Source organism: Euprymna scolopes, chromosome 8 (genome assembly GCF_053919585.1).
Source record: "Euprymna scolopes isolate OS-2025 chromosome 8, ASM5391958v1, whole genome shotgun sequence".
In the NCBI taxonomy this organism is placed as follows: domain Eukaryota; kingdom Metazoa; phylum Mollusca; class Cephalopoda; order Sepiida; family Sepiolidae; genus Euprymna; species Euprymna scolopes.
In genome coordinates, this window is record NC_136489.1 from 129,230,582 (window position 1) to 129,246,063 (window position 15,482).

At 33.3% G+C, this 15,482-nt stretch overlaps 1 pseudogene; it reads right to left on the reverse strand.

Annotated features, from left to right (window-relative positions):
• Positions 1-243: 243 nt before the first annotated feature.
• Positions 244-381, reverse strand: LOC145284320 (U2 spliceosomal RNA; annotated as a pseudogene).
• Between the last annotated feature and the right edge of the window lie 15,101 nt (positions 382-15,482).

Consider the following 15,482-nt stretch of genomic DNA (forward strand, 5'->3'; position numbering starts at 1 on the left):
ATAAATGAATGCGTGAATGTAGGATTGACATGAAATTCTTAAAGATAAACTAAAATAACCGAAAAATGGGCTGAAATGACTTAAATAAAAAGTAAATGAGTTAGAATGACTGTAATAAACTTAAGGATGAATTGAATGACCTTAGGAATGACTTGAATGCTTAAAAAATAACTGTAATCCTTCAAAAACAACTTGAATGATCTGGAGAATGACTTGAAAGGCTTTGAGACTGACTGATTGTAAAGTAGGTGATCATTTTACAATAAATTAATACAAAAAAGTGATCCCCCACTGTATATCACAAAGTTACAAACATAAGTACAGCATGTAGTAAGAACAGATACTACACTTTGATCTTGGCCAAGAGGTCAAGAAAAGGGTATTTATTTGCTCTCCCACAGAGCAAATTAGGCACAAGGTCGATTTTTAATGTGAGAAGTGAAGTGGAAATGGGGACCATCTCCTCGGGGAGTAGGGGAGCTGGATAGTGACAATTGGTATGAAGAGTTTCCCTTACATTGACCAAGGTCTGATATGTGGGGTTGCCTCCACATATCCTATTTGCTTTCAGTATCTGCCGGAACAGATACTACACTTTGATCTTGGGCAAAAGGCCAAGAAAAGCTGTATTTATTTGCTCCCCCATCGAGCAAATTAGGCACAAGGCCGATTTTTAATGTGAGGATTGAAGGGAAAATGGGGACCAACTCCCCGGGGAGTAGGGTTGCTGGATAGTGACAATTGGTATGAAAGGTTGGTGTTTATTTGCTCCCCCACCGACCGACCGACGGAGCGACTTATAGAGTCGCTTGACGCGACTAAAAACGAAACGAATAATAGAAAATTGAAAGGAAAACAAAGAAAGAATCAAATAAAATTGTTTGAATGAAAGGTAGAACGCGGGAAATGGCGAAAAGAATGAAAACAGAATGAATTAATGACAAAAAGAACATTTAAAAAGAAACGAGGGCGAAAGAGGGAAAGAATAAAACATTAACAAAAGAAAGAACAACAGCAAACAAACGTGGTAAATTATTAAATTTTCTTTTATTTACTCATTTGTTTGCTTCTATGCTCTTAATGAAAGGAAGAAGGAAATAGAGAACATATGGAAGAAGTAAAAAAAAAGCGAATGTAAAAAGAACAAGCGAGGCACATAAAGAAGAAAGAATATAAAGACAAAAGAAAGTAGACGGAATAAAAGAAAAAATCAACGAAAGAAATAGGTAAAGACTGAAAAGAACGAATGAAAGAAAGGTGAACGAAAGATAAACGATGCGAACGCGAAAGCGAGAAAGAACAAGATGAGAATGGAAAAGACATGAAAATTGAAAGATAACATGAAAGATAAAAGAAAGATTAAACGGAAAAAGAACGACACAATAACGTCCATCGAAGGTAATGACAGAAGGAAAGAATAAATGAAAAAGACAAACAAAAAGACAAGCAAATAAAAACGACATAATAACTTCCAGGGGAGGTAATGAAAGATAAAAAAAAGAAAGAAAGAATAAACGAAAATAAAAAAAAACCCAAAAACGACACAATAACGTCCATGGCAGATAAAGAAATATAAACGAGAGAATAAACGAAAAAAAAAATGGCACAATAACGCCCACGGAAGATAATGAAAGATAAAAATAAGAAAGAAAGAATAAACGAAAACAAAAGACACAATAACGTCCATGGATGATAATGAAATATAAACAAAAGAATAAACAACAACAACAACAACAAAAAAAGGCACAATAATGTCCACGGGATATAATGAAAGATAAAAGAAAGAAAGAATAAACTGAAAAAACGGCACAAAAACGTCCGCGGAAGATAATGAAAGATAAAAGGAAGAAAGAAAAAAAAAATTAAAAAACGGCACAATAACGTCAACAGAAGATTATGAGATAAAAGAAAGAAAGAATTACCGGAAAAAAAATAACGACACAATAATGAAAGATGATGGAAGATAAAAGTAAGAAGAATAACCGAAAAAAAGAAAAGAAAAGAAAACAGCACGAAAACGTCAACGGGAGATAATGAAAGATACAAGAAAGAAAGAATAAACGAAAAAAAAAGCACAATGACATCCACGGAAGATAATGAAAGAAGAAAGAAGAAATAATAAACGTAAAAAAAAAAAAAAAAAAGAAACGGCAAGGTAACGTTCACGGGAGATAATGAAAGATAAAATGAAAAAAGAATAAACGAAAAAAAAAAAAAAACCCGACACAATAACGTCTACGGAAAGTAATGAAAGATAAAAGAAAGAAAGAATAATTAAAAAAAAGGCACAATAACGTCCACTGAAGATATAAAAGATAAAAGAAAGAAAGAATAAATGAAAAAAAAACGGCACAGTAACGTCCACGGAAGATAATGAAAGATAAAATGAAGAAAGAAGAAAAAAAAGAAGAAAAAAGAGAACGACACAGTAACGTCCACGGAAAGATGTGGTCAACCAGTTCCCTCCATTTCATTTACGTATTGGCTTCCTGGCTTCCGATATTTTTATCCGTCAACACATTCGCTTTATTTTACTATCTGCTATTTTTCTTAGTTTTCTTTTTTTTTCTTTTTTTACATCGTATTTTCTCTTTATTTTCAGGTTTTTGTTCCAATTCGTTTTCAAAACAATCGATTATACAAACATGCAGACCATGAGATGCGAAAGTATCAACTACTTAACGAGCAATCGGAATTATAGCTGCCAGTTAATGCTCTGTTTATCAGTGTCCTGTTTGAAACGGAACAAAAAAGAAGTAGGGAAAAAGGCAGTCATCACCGGGTTAAGGGTCGGTAGAAGGAAGAGCACAGGGCGGGTTAGAAAGAAGTGATGTTGCATGATGAGTGATGAATGAATGGGAAAATGAATGGCCGTGTATTCAGTGCAGTGGTGTGGCTGGTGGATGGAGGGAGTGGTCTGACTGAGTGATCACGATGGTGATGGGTGTGGGGAAGACAGGGAGTGTGGGACATAAAGCCCGAAAGTCAAGATGCTGGGAACGGAAAGACCTGTTCTCAGTCGATGCACAAGAACATCACTCTCGTCGATCCGGCAACCTTCGATTACCTGCTCTTTTCAATGTAACGCGCAAATAAATTTGCGCTTAGATTTTCTTTTCGATTTATTTTTTCTCACGTTTTTTTTTTAAAATTTTTTTTTATTCGGGGGTTAATGTTTTAATTTGCTTAAAAGACCCATCTTACGCGGGCTTTACACATTCTCTCCTAAAAAGACCTACACCCATCAAACAAAGAGTTAAAAACAATTTGAATAATTAACCAGTTTATTGGAGTAATAATAGTAAAACAGTATATTCCATAATGATCAGGTAAACTGCTCTAAGAAAATACTCATATCTCGTCACTAGCAGGGTAACCCAGCCTTTGCCGGGATTGAACGATGATCAACGAATGTTTCACACTCCCATATTTGTATCTTCATAGAAATCGATTGATTGCCTGCTCTAGTTGAGGACACATCAGGGTGCACCAGTAAACATCTTCACATGCCTCCCTGCAATGACTTAGTCCACAATACATTGTAGACTACATTGCACTGTAGAGAACTTACTGTGGATTTTATATTATTTTTTATATATAATGGATTGAATTAAAGTTTAAAATACAACGGTCAAGTATCATAGTTCAATTGTGTTCTAAACAGAAAGATTAATTTCGAACGCGTACCTGTCATATATATATATATATATATATATATAAAAAATATACTGTGGATTTTATATGCCGAGTCTTTCTGCTTGTGTGATGAAAAAACTTCTCAAATACACTTGTGATGTTAGGTTGTATAAAAGTGTTAACTGGTCAAATCGTCTCTTCCTTTTTTCATCGGAATTTTCGATTATTGAATCAAAGTGATTCCGATATAATACCTATCTAAGAACTCTGCCAGATACATAGAGTACCTTTGTTTGAAAATTCATAAAAATCGGCGCAGCCGTTTCGGAACCCATATGGAACGAACAAACACACACGCGCATGAGCAAAGTTCTTTTTATATAGTAGTAGAGATACATTTGGCATCGAATGCGAAATAAGAAATGCTAGGAGGCTAAGGATCGACAAGAAAAATAAATGGCTATCATATTTTACCACGCACGATTACTCGTGATCAAACGATTTTTATAAAACAATATCATTAATATAAAGATCAAGTTGAAAACAAAGAGTATACAGATAAACCATTGTCACTGTTTGGGTTAGTATTGTACGACTAAGCTAGTTTTCGAATGAGCTGAAGAAACGTGGAAATAATCTATATATTAATACGATAGCGTGTGTGTTATTTTCAATGTCACGTTTACATCCGGGTCGTTTAATTGTTATGTACTGATGGCACTCAAGTAATCTATTTTTTATGAATAATTTTATCAAGAATTCTTTATAAGTTTAATTTCGGTTTCAATTATAGCTGAAGGAACTCAAGTTATATATATATATATATATATATATATATATATATATACATATATATATATACATATATATATACATATATATATATATATGTGTGTGTGTGTGTGTGTTTCATAAATTTTTATTTCGGTTTTGATTCAAGCTAATGCACCATTCCATTTCTTATAATAAATAATTTTACCAAGAATTCTTCATAAGTTTTGGTTTCGGTTTAGATTATAGATGAGGGAACTCAAGTTGTCGTTACAATTCAATCCGATGCGCCCAAGTCATATGGATATATATGCTTTTATTTTTGAAATCGAAACTTTATAATATATAAGAATAGATACTACATTGACTCTATAGTAATATATACGAAATCTGCAAAAATTAAAACATCATATTTAAGCGTACTTTACGACCGAGCTTTGCCGGGCGTTCGTGCTAGCTTAGATAAATACTTTTGCAATTTTAACAAAAAAGCTACAATAACATCAGAGTGTCCCCAATTAAACTGAACATCTACAGAATGCCAACGTCAATATATTACATATGAACGAGTCCCCTGTGGAATTTCCACAGGTCTCGCTAGTATTTAATTAGTTTTACAGAAAATGGTATTTAAAAAAAGACATATATGGTGGTTTTATTCTCCTATTAAAATTATTTAATTTATTTAGTTTAAAGATCTCTGACTAATGAAGATTTAGTATTTGTTTGGCTCAAACTGAAAAATGAGTACGTAAGGTTCGTCGGATTTTTATCAATTTGTCAACTGTTTTAAGAATGCACTTGCGCGGACAAAAACATAACAATCTCTTTATTTATGAACGAGTAGGTTTAGAAAACAACTTTAAAAGACCGTGTCAAGCTGGTCTAATGGTTATCATGCTTTAATCATGCATTTAGATTTTTTTTCGATCTTAGTTCGAGTATATATATATATATATATATATATGTGTGTGTGTGTGTGTGTGTGTGTGTATATTATTATTATTTTTTTATATACTATAATAATTAAATACCTACAGACACTAGTGTTTCATCCTTTCGGGAATCTTCAGTGCAGGGTGTCAGGGTTAACACCAGTCGACAGATTCGAACTCGGCAACACGAGCTATCTTAGTATCCATTCGACTACCATAAACTGCATGGTCCTGGATATGACCTTAAACTATATCCAGTGGTGAGGCCCCAGCTTGCAGGCTTTGGGGAGTGTGGAGCCACCCTTTAATTACCATTGCTCCCAGGTCCACTTTGACCCGGAGTGGTAGTACCTGTTAGGGTCCTAACTATGGGTTAAATAGAAACCGACTTGAAAACAACAAATATATTCTATTAAAAAAATTTTCTTCAAAATCACCGGATTCGGCATTAAATAACCTGAAAAGGTTTGATATGCCGTAAAAAAACAACAACCAACCAACCATTAACTGCGTGAAATAACGTTGAATTTAAACATTTTAATTTAAATGTTTTTTTGCGTCAGTCAGTCATTTATCTTATCGTTATACGATGATCTATGCATAAGAGCTTAATTGACCGACTTAATTCAACTGAAAGTGCTCAACGATAAGAAACGAATTTCTAAAAGAGTCTGTTAATTATTTTTTTTTACTATAATAATTAAATACCTACAGACACTAGTATTTCATCCTTTCGGGAATCTTCAGTGCAGGGTGTTACGATTAACAACAGTCGACAGATTCGAACTCAGCAACACGAGCTATCTCTGGTTCGATTAGCAAAAACTATACCCAATCGGCTACCATTAACGGCGTGAAATAACGTTGAATTTACACATTTTAATATATATTAATATATATATATATATATATATGTATATATATATATATATATATATTATATATTTACAACAAGTGAACTGTTTAGAAAAAAAAAACATAATACTCACATGCACATGTCACAGTTTCTTTTGGTATATTGTTTTACTTAATTTTTTAAAAGGAATTTAACGTTAGGTTTAATACTTATGTTTATAATTCATAATAATTTTTCATTAATTAAAATATAATATTTATGCGTATTTTACAACCGGGCAACGCCTGGCTGCCTGCTATATATATATATATATATATATATATATATATATATATATATATATATATATATATCATTTGTGTGGATTAAAGTAGAGCAGAATAACATCTATAATGTCGGTTTCAACAAAGGTGGTCGGTAATCAGTTTTCTTTATTTAACTATACTTTTGTCCCCGGTTTCTGATTATGACAATCTCCCCGAAGTATCCGCAGTTACCAATGTTGCTTTGAACTGTGTACCACATAGAGAGATATGGAGGAAAAATGTAAGAAACGAGATGAAAACAAAAAAAAAAAAACAAAAAAAAAACATATATAATAAAGAAAGAGCAAAATACACAAAATATAGCAAGAGGGAATTACACTGATCTGAAATCGTCTTGCTTATTTTAATCCCTTCTTTAAGCGTAGAAAAATAAAAAAAATAATATATAAAACAAACAACTTTTACAAAAAAAAAAAAAAATTATACAATCTGATATTACAAAATTGATTTAGTCTAGTGAAACACCTCTCACGCTCCCGTTTTGTAAATTTCTCTGCATTCTTACTCCTCCCACTACTCTGTCTTCCAGCGATTTCGATCGCTTTTCTCCTTTTTTTTTTTCTTTTTAATCTGTCTTCTTTGTCTCATTAGCGATCGGTCGCCTGACCCCCCCCCCAGTTTGTCAAAAGAGGACAAAATAAAAATGGCCAGTTCAACCCCATTTTCTTCTGGCTTCCATTCACGCCGCCTGTTTGTGTTCTATTCAATAAAGCGATGAAATCAAAATCTCTCGTTCGCGCGCTTAGCCCGAATTGTCGACATCTATACCCCCTCTCTTTCGAACAGAGAAAAACGGTTCGACAAATTGATTTGCGCGCCAATTACCGGGCGAGCGGCGACAAAACCTCCGCTATTGTCCGCGCTGAAACACGATTATCGAGAAACGCATCTGTTTTATTAAATTGTCAATTTACACGGCGTTTTCTCAAAATGGATTTTTCAGATCGCTATTACCGTAATGGATATTGGTAACGGCAACATTATGGCCCGTTGGATTATGGGATATATCTTTGAGTAAGCAAGCATGAGAACGCCTCGGCCATCGTGTCTCGCTACGCATTAGAGTGTGTACGTTTTAAATGAACCTAAATGTCTGTGTGAATGAATATGTCAGTGTGTGGGTTATATTTGTTATTAGTGAGCTTGTGGCGCGAATGCCAAAGCCTGAGTGTATTTACATATTTGTGTAAACGATTGGATGGGATTGCCGAAAAACAAATGAATTTGTTTCGGCATATAACCATATGTGTAGATACGTTTCATTACATTCAATCAAACATAGACATTCTGATATATATATATATATATATATATATATATATATATATATATATATATATATATATATATATATATATATATATATATACCAGAATGTCTATGTTTGATTAATTACATACACCTCACTTTTTATCTCTCTCCCTTTCTCTCACACACATTTAATATATCTCTCTTACTTTTATATATATATACATACATATATATATATATATATATATATATATGTGTGTGTGTGTGTGTGTGTGTGTGTAATATATTAATGTTGGCATTCTGTAGATGTTCAGCATAAATGGAGACACTTATATTTACGTAGCTTTTTTGTTTAAACAGCAAAAGTATCTATCTATCCATATGTATATATAATATTACATAGGTATATATATATATATATATATATATATATATATATATATATATATATATATACTAGCGAGACGTGTGGAAATTCCATAGCGGGCTCATTCATATGTAATATATTGATGTTGGCATTCCGTAGATGTTCAATGTAAATGGAGACACTCTTATGTTAATGCAGCTTTTTTTGTTAAAATTGCAAAAGTATTTATCTAAGCTAGCAGGAACGCCTGACGTAGCCCGGTTGTAAAGTACGCTAAATATGATATTTTAATTCTTGCAGATTTCGTGTTTATTACTATAGAGTTAATGTTCTAACGATTTTTATATAATATTAAATTACGATTTAAAAACAAAAAATCATACGACTTGGGTGCATCAACTTGAATTGTAACGAAAACCAAATTTATGAGAAAAATATATGTATGTATGTGTGTGTATATATATGTGTATAAAACTTACTCTAGGATAGCGATACAAAATAGCTTTAAAACTAACAAAAACATTAGAAAATAAACAAATAAATAAATGAAATAAACATGAATATACATAAACGATCACACATATATGTATATATATATATATATGTATGTATATATATGTATATATGTATGTACACATATGTATATTTATATATATAAAAAAAGAAAAAGGAAAATGTCTGCCTTAAACCACTAACCTAGTTCTAAAACAGATCCTTTGTTCGATAAAATGCATGCCCATTGGCTGATAGGAAGGGGCGCGGTGGATACTAGAAAGCTGATTGGCTAACTAAAATCCTCAACAGAAGAGGACCATATAAAAACGATAGACAACCACAGAATTCGCGCATAAGCCTGACGAATCCTAGAGTGGATGAAACGCCGAATATTCAGTGTAGCTTAATCGCCATATATATCTTATAAATTACTAATTAGCTCTACCTACGTATTGAGCACTTTTGAGGTAAATACTTTGTTTACGCATAAATCTATACTTTCGTATATTAATTTTATGTGAGTAAATGAAGTAGTTATATATATATATATATATATATATGTGTGTGTGTGTGTGTGTGTGTGTGTGTGTGTGTGTTTGTGTGTGTATACATAACTTTAGTTTCTTCAGCTATAATCTAAACCGAACCAAAACTTATGAAGAATTTTTGGTAAAATATTTTATTACAAAAAGTAGAAGTACATAACAATTAAACGACCCGGATGTAAGCCCGACACAGACAATAACGCATTTCAGATACGAACTACATGAAAATTTGCTGTTTTTTTTTTTAAGTTCATAATACTATTCTATAGTTTAAAATTTGATGACAATTCGTAAAAATAACATATTTTCAAATTAACCATATTTGCCAACATTTAGTGTCCTGGCAGTATTGCGTCAGTTTTGCTGCTTTGGGATTCATTTTACTTGGGGGTTTCTTTCCTTGGTTGTCTCCCCTGTGGCCTTGCCGGGCCGTATCTATATATATCCATAAAATTGAAAGTGTCTGTCTGTCTGTGTGCGTATCTGTGTGTCTGTGTGTGTACCTTTCCTTACGCAATAACTCAATTTTTAGTCTACAGACTCGAAATTTGATATACAGGGTACTGAGATTTTGGAAAATCTATGTGATCGGTTTTCGGCCAGAAATTTGGCGATTAAGGGTTCAAAGTTCAACAATATGACCTTTGAGAACTCTACCAAACTCCTCCGACAATTTTCGGTCTAAACACTTGAAATTTTAGATATAGTTTCCTTGGACATGGATCTAACTTAATAACTTTAATTTGAGGCCAAAACAATAAATGTTCAGGGGTCAAAGTTAAAAAAATTGACCACTTTTTTTTTTGCTGAACATACATCTCCAAATACCCGGGCAACGCCGGCCACCCATGCTAGTATATATATATATATATATATATATATATATATATATATATATATATATATGCCTACACACATACGCCTCTACATACGCACACATACGCCTATACAAAACAAAATGGCCTGGTCGTTTCGGAGTATATACAGAACGAACGCACGCACAGAGAGACACACACAAACAGAGTGGCTTTTACGTAGAGATTGCTCTTACTCCATCCCTCTGTTTCACCGCTTGAAATCTTGTGTTGACCTTTACGACGAAAAGGTGCAGCGAACTTAGTGTTATAGTGTCTTTTCGATGCACAGTATTGGATAATTATCGTTTAATATAGATTTGTAATCACAATACCAGATTTACTCTAGAAGTATTATCAGAAAATCTAGTCCGATCTTGCTGAAATTTTGTATGGATATTTGCTATGAAAAGGTGCGGCGATTATTATGGTACCCGTTCAATGCACAGTTAGTGATTAAGTTAGTGAGAGGAATTAGTTACCACTCTATCAGATTTACTCTAGAGGTTTTCTCGGATACTACTAAGTCGGTTGGGCTGTAATTTTGTATGGACGTTTACTATGATTAGATGCAGACGTTCTACGTTCAGCAGTGATTAATAGGGAGTAATAGGTATTTGTACTTCATACAGAAATTTACACAAATTGAACCATATTCAACCATCAATTTGGCATAAAGTACTTATTCAAATGCACTAAAATTTGTTACCGTTTTTAACGATCCTAAGTAATTAGCAATTGTATTTTGAGTGTGACGCGCACTGCATATTGAACCTACGACTTCCAGAAGAATGTACCTAACAACTGAATTTTACAAAGTACTTTATCCATTTTGGAAGCCTTGAACCTAGTACAATTGGGAATAATTTATGATATTACTCAATCCTGGCTGACGGAACGAGAACATGCTACCCCCGTGGATTAAATAAAGTTTTAAGTTCGAAATTCCGTGCAGATTCCTAAATTCGATGGAAATATATCCCAAGTTTGACAAGATACACCCGAAGAAGGCTGAAGGTTACATCGACTGAAATATGGTGAAAATAACACTCAAGGAGAGAACAGTAGTCCGAATAATTTAAATAATACGATGCATTAAAACCTTTAGAAAGCGACCGCTGGCTATCAGTTTTGAACAATTAGGTTAAATAGGCAATTATTTGAATTGAATTGCTATTATACTTTACGGCTCATGAAGCCATCATTTTCTCTGTAAAGAGTTGAGCATGCGCAATCAGCCTTGCAACGAAAATATCAATTGCCCCAATGAAATTTTTCCGAGATAATTTTTGCCCTTGATTGCTGCGTATTAGTTTTTCTTTGTAAAGCCGGATATCGACTTTTTTATTTACTCGCCAAATATACAATAAAGGAGGTAATTACTAATCTACCGACATATAACCATGAACCTTGGTGATAAAATGCTAGCAGAAAATTATGATAGTTTTTTTACATCGGTCTTTAAGCAAAGGAAATGACTTGTTTGATTAGTCTACCCAATAAATGTTTGGCTACAGAACATCGATCAAAGGATCGAAATAAACGATCCTATGTTTCATTTTTTGTCGTAAGGATTATATATTGTAGGCCTGGTTTTACTTATTTAGAAATAGCATTATTATGATACATCTATATATATATATATATATATATATATATATATATATATATATATATATATATATATATATGATTTTCAGAATGCGAGAGCTTGTATATAATAAATTCCACAGCCAAACAACGTCGCAGCTCACAAGGACCATGACAGTCAACGGACTTGTGTGCGGGGCGTTTGCTCAGTTGGTAGAGTGCTTGCCTCGCATGCAAGAGGCTTGGGGTTCGAATCCTGAGTTCGGATGTGTCTAACTGATGAGCCCAAATGAAGGCGAAGCTCAAGTCTTGGACTTCCGGTTCGTTGACTGTCATGGCTCTTGTGAGCTGCGACGTTGTTTGGCTGTGGGATTATATATATATATATATATATATATATATATATATATATATATATATATATATATAAGAAACCTCTTGGCATTGCGAGCCGTGAGAATGTGAGCAATAACCTCACCTGAAGATAGAGTTATCAAAATTCCGGCCAAAGTAGGATAGAAAATGCTCAATCAACATATTAATGTACTTGGTCGAATTAATTCGACCTTGCAAGTAAAGTATAGGCCCTGGACCATTGGCACTAATAACGCCCAACACTTAAACTGAACCTCCACCACCTTGCAGCGGTGAAACTGTGCACCTAGGATTAAATACTTCGTCCTTTCTTCGACGGACGCACTGCCTAGCCTATTGAACTCGCTTTTGTCGCTAAAAATCACTTTCGATCAATATGAAGAGTCATGATCTTCATTGCATCTGATGAAGTCCAAACGGCGCTTTCTGCTCTTTACAGAAATCATTGGTTTGGGTCATACAACACAGCCTCGCAAATTAAATTTCCTTCAATATGTTCTTAACTGTAGAAAGAGAGCACTTTTCAAAAAGATTACACTGTTGTTGGATTTGGGGAGATGTTTCAAATCTGTTTCTGGGGCTGCGGATCTTGATAGCATTGTCTTCCCTATAGGAAGTCATTCAAGGACGACCAGATTTAGTAGCATCGTAAACACTGCCGGTGTTTTGGTGCTTTTGCACATTTATTCGTACCGTTTTCTTATCACATTTCAATTTGCAGTCAGTTTGTCGATTGAATAAATCAAAAAGGTGGAGATAAGCTCCAAACGATCCCTAATAGAATCTCAGGTCATACTGACTAAATGTTACGTTGTATAACCTGGAACAACCACACTTGCGATTAGAGATGTTTTGTTGCCTAAAAGGTAGATATTTTAATATGGTTTTAAGCTCATTTGTTACTGCGGAGTTTCTTTTTGCGTTTTAGATTTAAAGTTAGGTTTTAAATTGACGTGAACACTAGGATACTTCAATTAAAAGTCAAATATGAACAGGTAAAATTATAGAAGAATAAAAGGCAAATCGAATGAGGTATAGTTTGTTTAAATAGTTACACTCAATTTTGCTTAAATTTGTAATTTTTTAAAACATAACAACTGCGGACTTTCTTATTGGCGTCACTGTATATATATTGATGGTTTTGAATGCAAAGAGCGATAAGAGCGAATAACTAAAGCAAGGTGTTTAATTTCAATCCCCTCCCCACCCGATAATCATGATTTACGTACTGTGTTATCGGGATAATTATTTTACTTTTTGTTGTTTCAAATTAAAACGTTTCTATATGAAGTGCAAATTAAATATGCTTCTCAATTCATTGTTAAATTTCTCAATCTAAAACAATTGGCAAGGAGGTGATTTGGCCGTAGGCGGAGGGATACAACGAAATAAGCAACCAGAATGCAATCCCACGATTCCCTTTCCTTTTCTCGATCTCTTTTTCGTCCGGACAGCAAAGGGTAAGACGAATATAAGAAAAACCCGTTATTAAATCTATAACATCTCCTGTTCGAAAAAGCGAAAGGACTTTGAAGCATTTAAACTGACGAATCGAAAGTTATACTTGAGAAAAAAAAAAAAACTTTTATACAATCAATAACGTGTCCCATCAATATCCTGTAAGAAAATGTCTTCGTTTTACGTAGGAGCATAATAAAGAATATAAGAAGAAAGAAAGAAAGAAAGAAAACAAATGACAGAAACAAATCATAGTAAGCTACGGGTGAGCTGGGCGGGGAAAAAAACAGCGTCAGCGTTTACATATTAAAGTTGAATAATCACTAATGGGCGAAGAAATCGAAAAATACGTATTTTCACCGTATTTTTCGTCTTCGAAGACGAAAAATACGATGAAAATGCAAAGACGTCGTAGAAGGCGGAGAAGACGGAGAAGAAGAAAATTATGCGTTCCTTACCTATGACTTAATAAACTGTATATAAGACGGAAAAAAAACAAAGATGGGAACGAAGATGACCAATAGCGTGTCCGTAAGAACTCCGTAAGAGATTTTGTGATGTAAATAATATGATAATCGATGTTGTATGTTTTGTTTATATCTGTTCGAAAAATATCGGAAATCAATATTCTCTTAATCCGAGGAACGCAAGCGGACAGTCAATAGAATTCAACAGACTTTTTAAGGGCGCCATTATTTCACGAACTAAAAACGAAAAAAGCTAATGTCACATGACTTTGTGAATGATCACAATACGGACGGTGAACTAGTAAAAGTTGCGGACAATTTTAAAAAACTTCCCAGTTACGAATGAGAGAATGCGAGTAGAAAATAATTTGGGAGAAAAAGTTTGCTACCTCTGCTAACTAACATGTAGTTTGAATTTTAACGCTTCTAGAAATTAATATAAGATTTTATAACGGATGAATGCGACTCCGATATGTGTAAAACCTCCATAAGATAATTGTAAGCAGTCTGATCATAATGAATAACATCAGAGCGTCTCCATTTACGCTGAACAACTACAGAATGCCAACATCAATATATTACATATGAATGAGTCCTCTGTGGAATTTCCACAGGTCCCGCTAGTCTCTAATAATCTAAAACCGTCCATCGAACATATACTATATCACGTAGTGCGCTGCAAATTTATCATGATAAAGGTCCATTTCAAATTTCAATCAAATCGGCCCAGTAGTTTCCGAGAAAAAAGTTTATAGTAAATGTTGTAATGTGATAGCTGATCCACATTAATCACTATGAATCCCTCACTGTTCATCGAACTGATCAAATTTAGTCTAAATGTAACATTTTGGTGACAAATCCCAATCAATCCCTATTAATCCCTATTAATCACTATTAATCCCTATAAATTCCTATTAATTCCTGTTAAATCCTAAATGTAACATTGATGAGATACAATAATACTTAGTTCGCAACATCTTAACAGAACAAAAATCAATACAAAATATCAGCAAGATTGTCCCAGTAGTTTCCATCAAATTGTGGAAACGGTACACGAACAAAGTGAAACATAACAAACACACACGCACATATATATATATATATATATATATATATATACACACACACACACACACATATATATATATATATATATATATATATATAGATAGATAGATAGATAGATAGATAGATAGATAGATGTCATTTCGTTATTTTTGTTCGGGATATCTTTTGAATGAATTCAATTATTTATATGTAAGCGCATTGTTACCTGTTACTTAAATGCGAGGAAGGAATAATTTCCCTTTTGCAAATTTAGTACTCTCAAATAGGGAGCGGCTTATATATTGTTTTTCAAATATAATTATCCACTGACACGTGTTTTGTCGTCTACGACTCATCAGAGTGGCTGGTTCAGCCACTATGATAGGTCGTAGATGACGAAACACGTGTCAGTCGATAATTATATTTTAAAAACAATATATATATATATAGATATAGATAATTATATTTTAATATCATATTATATAATTATATTTTAATATTATATTATA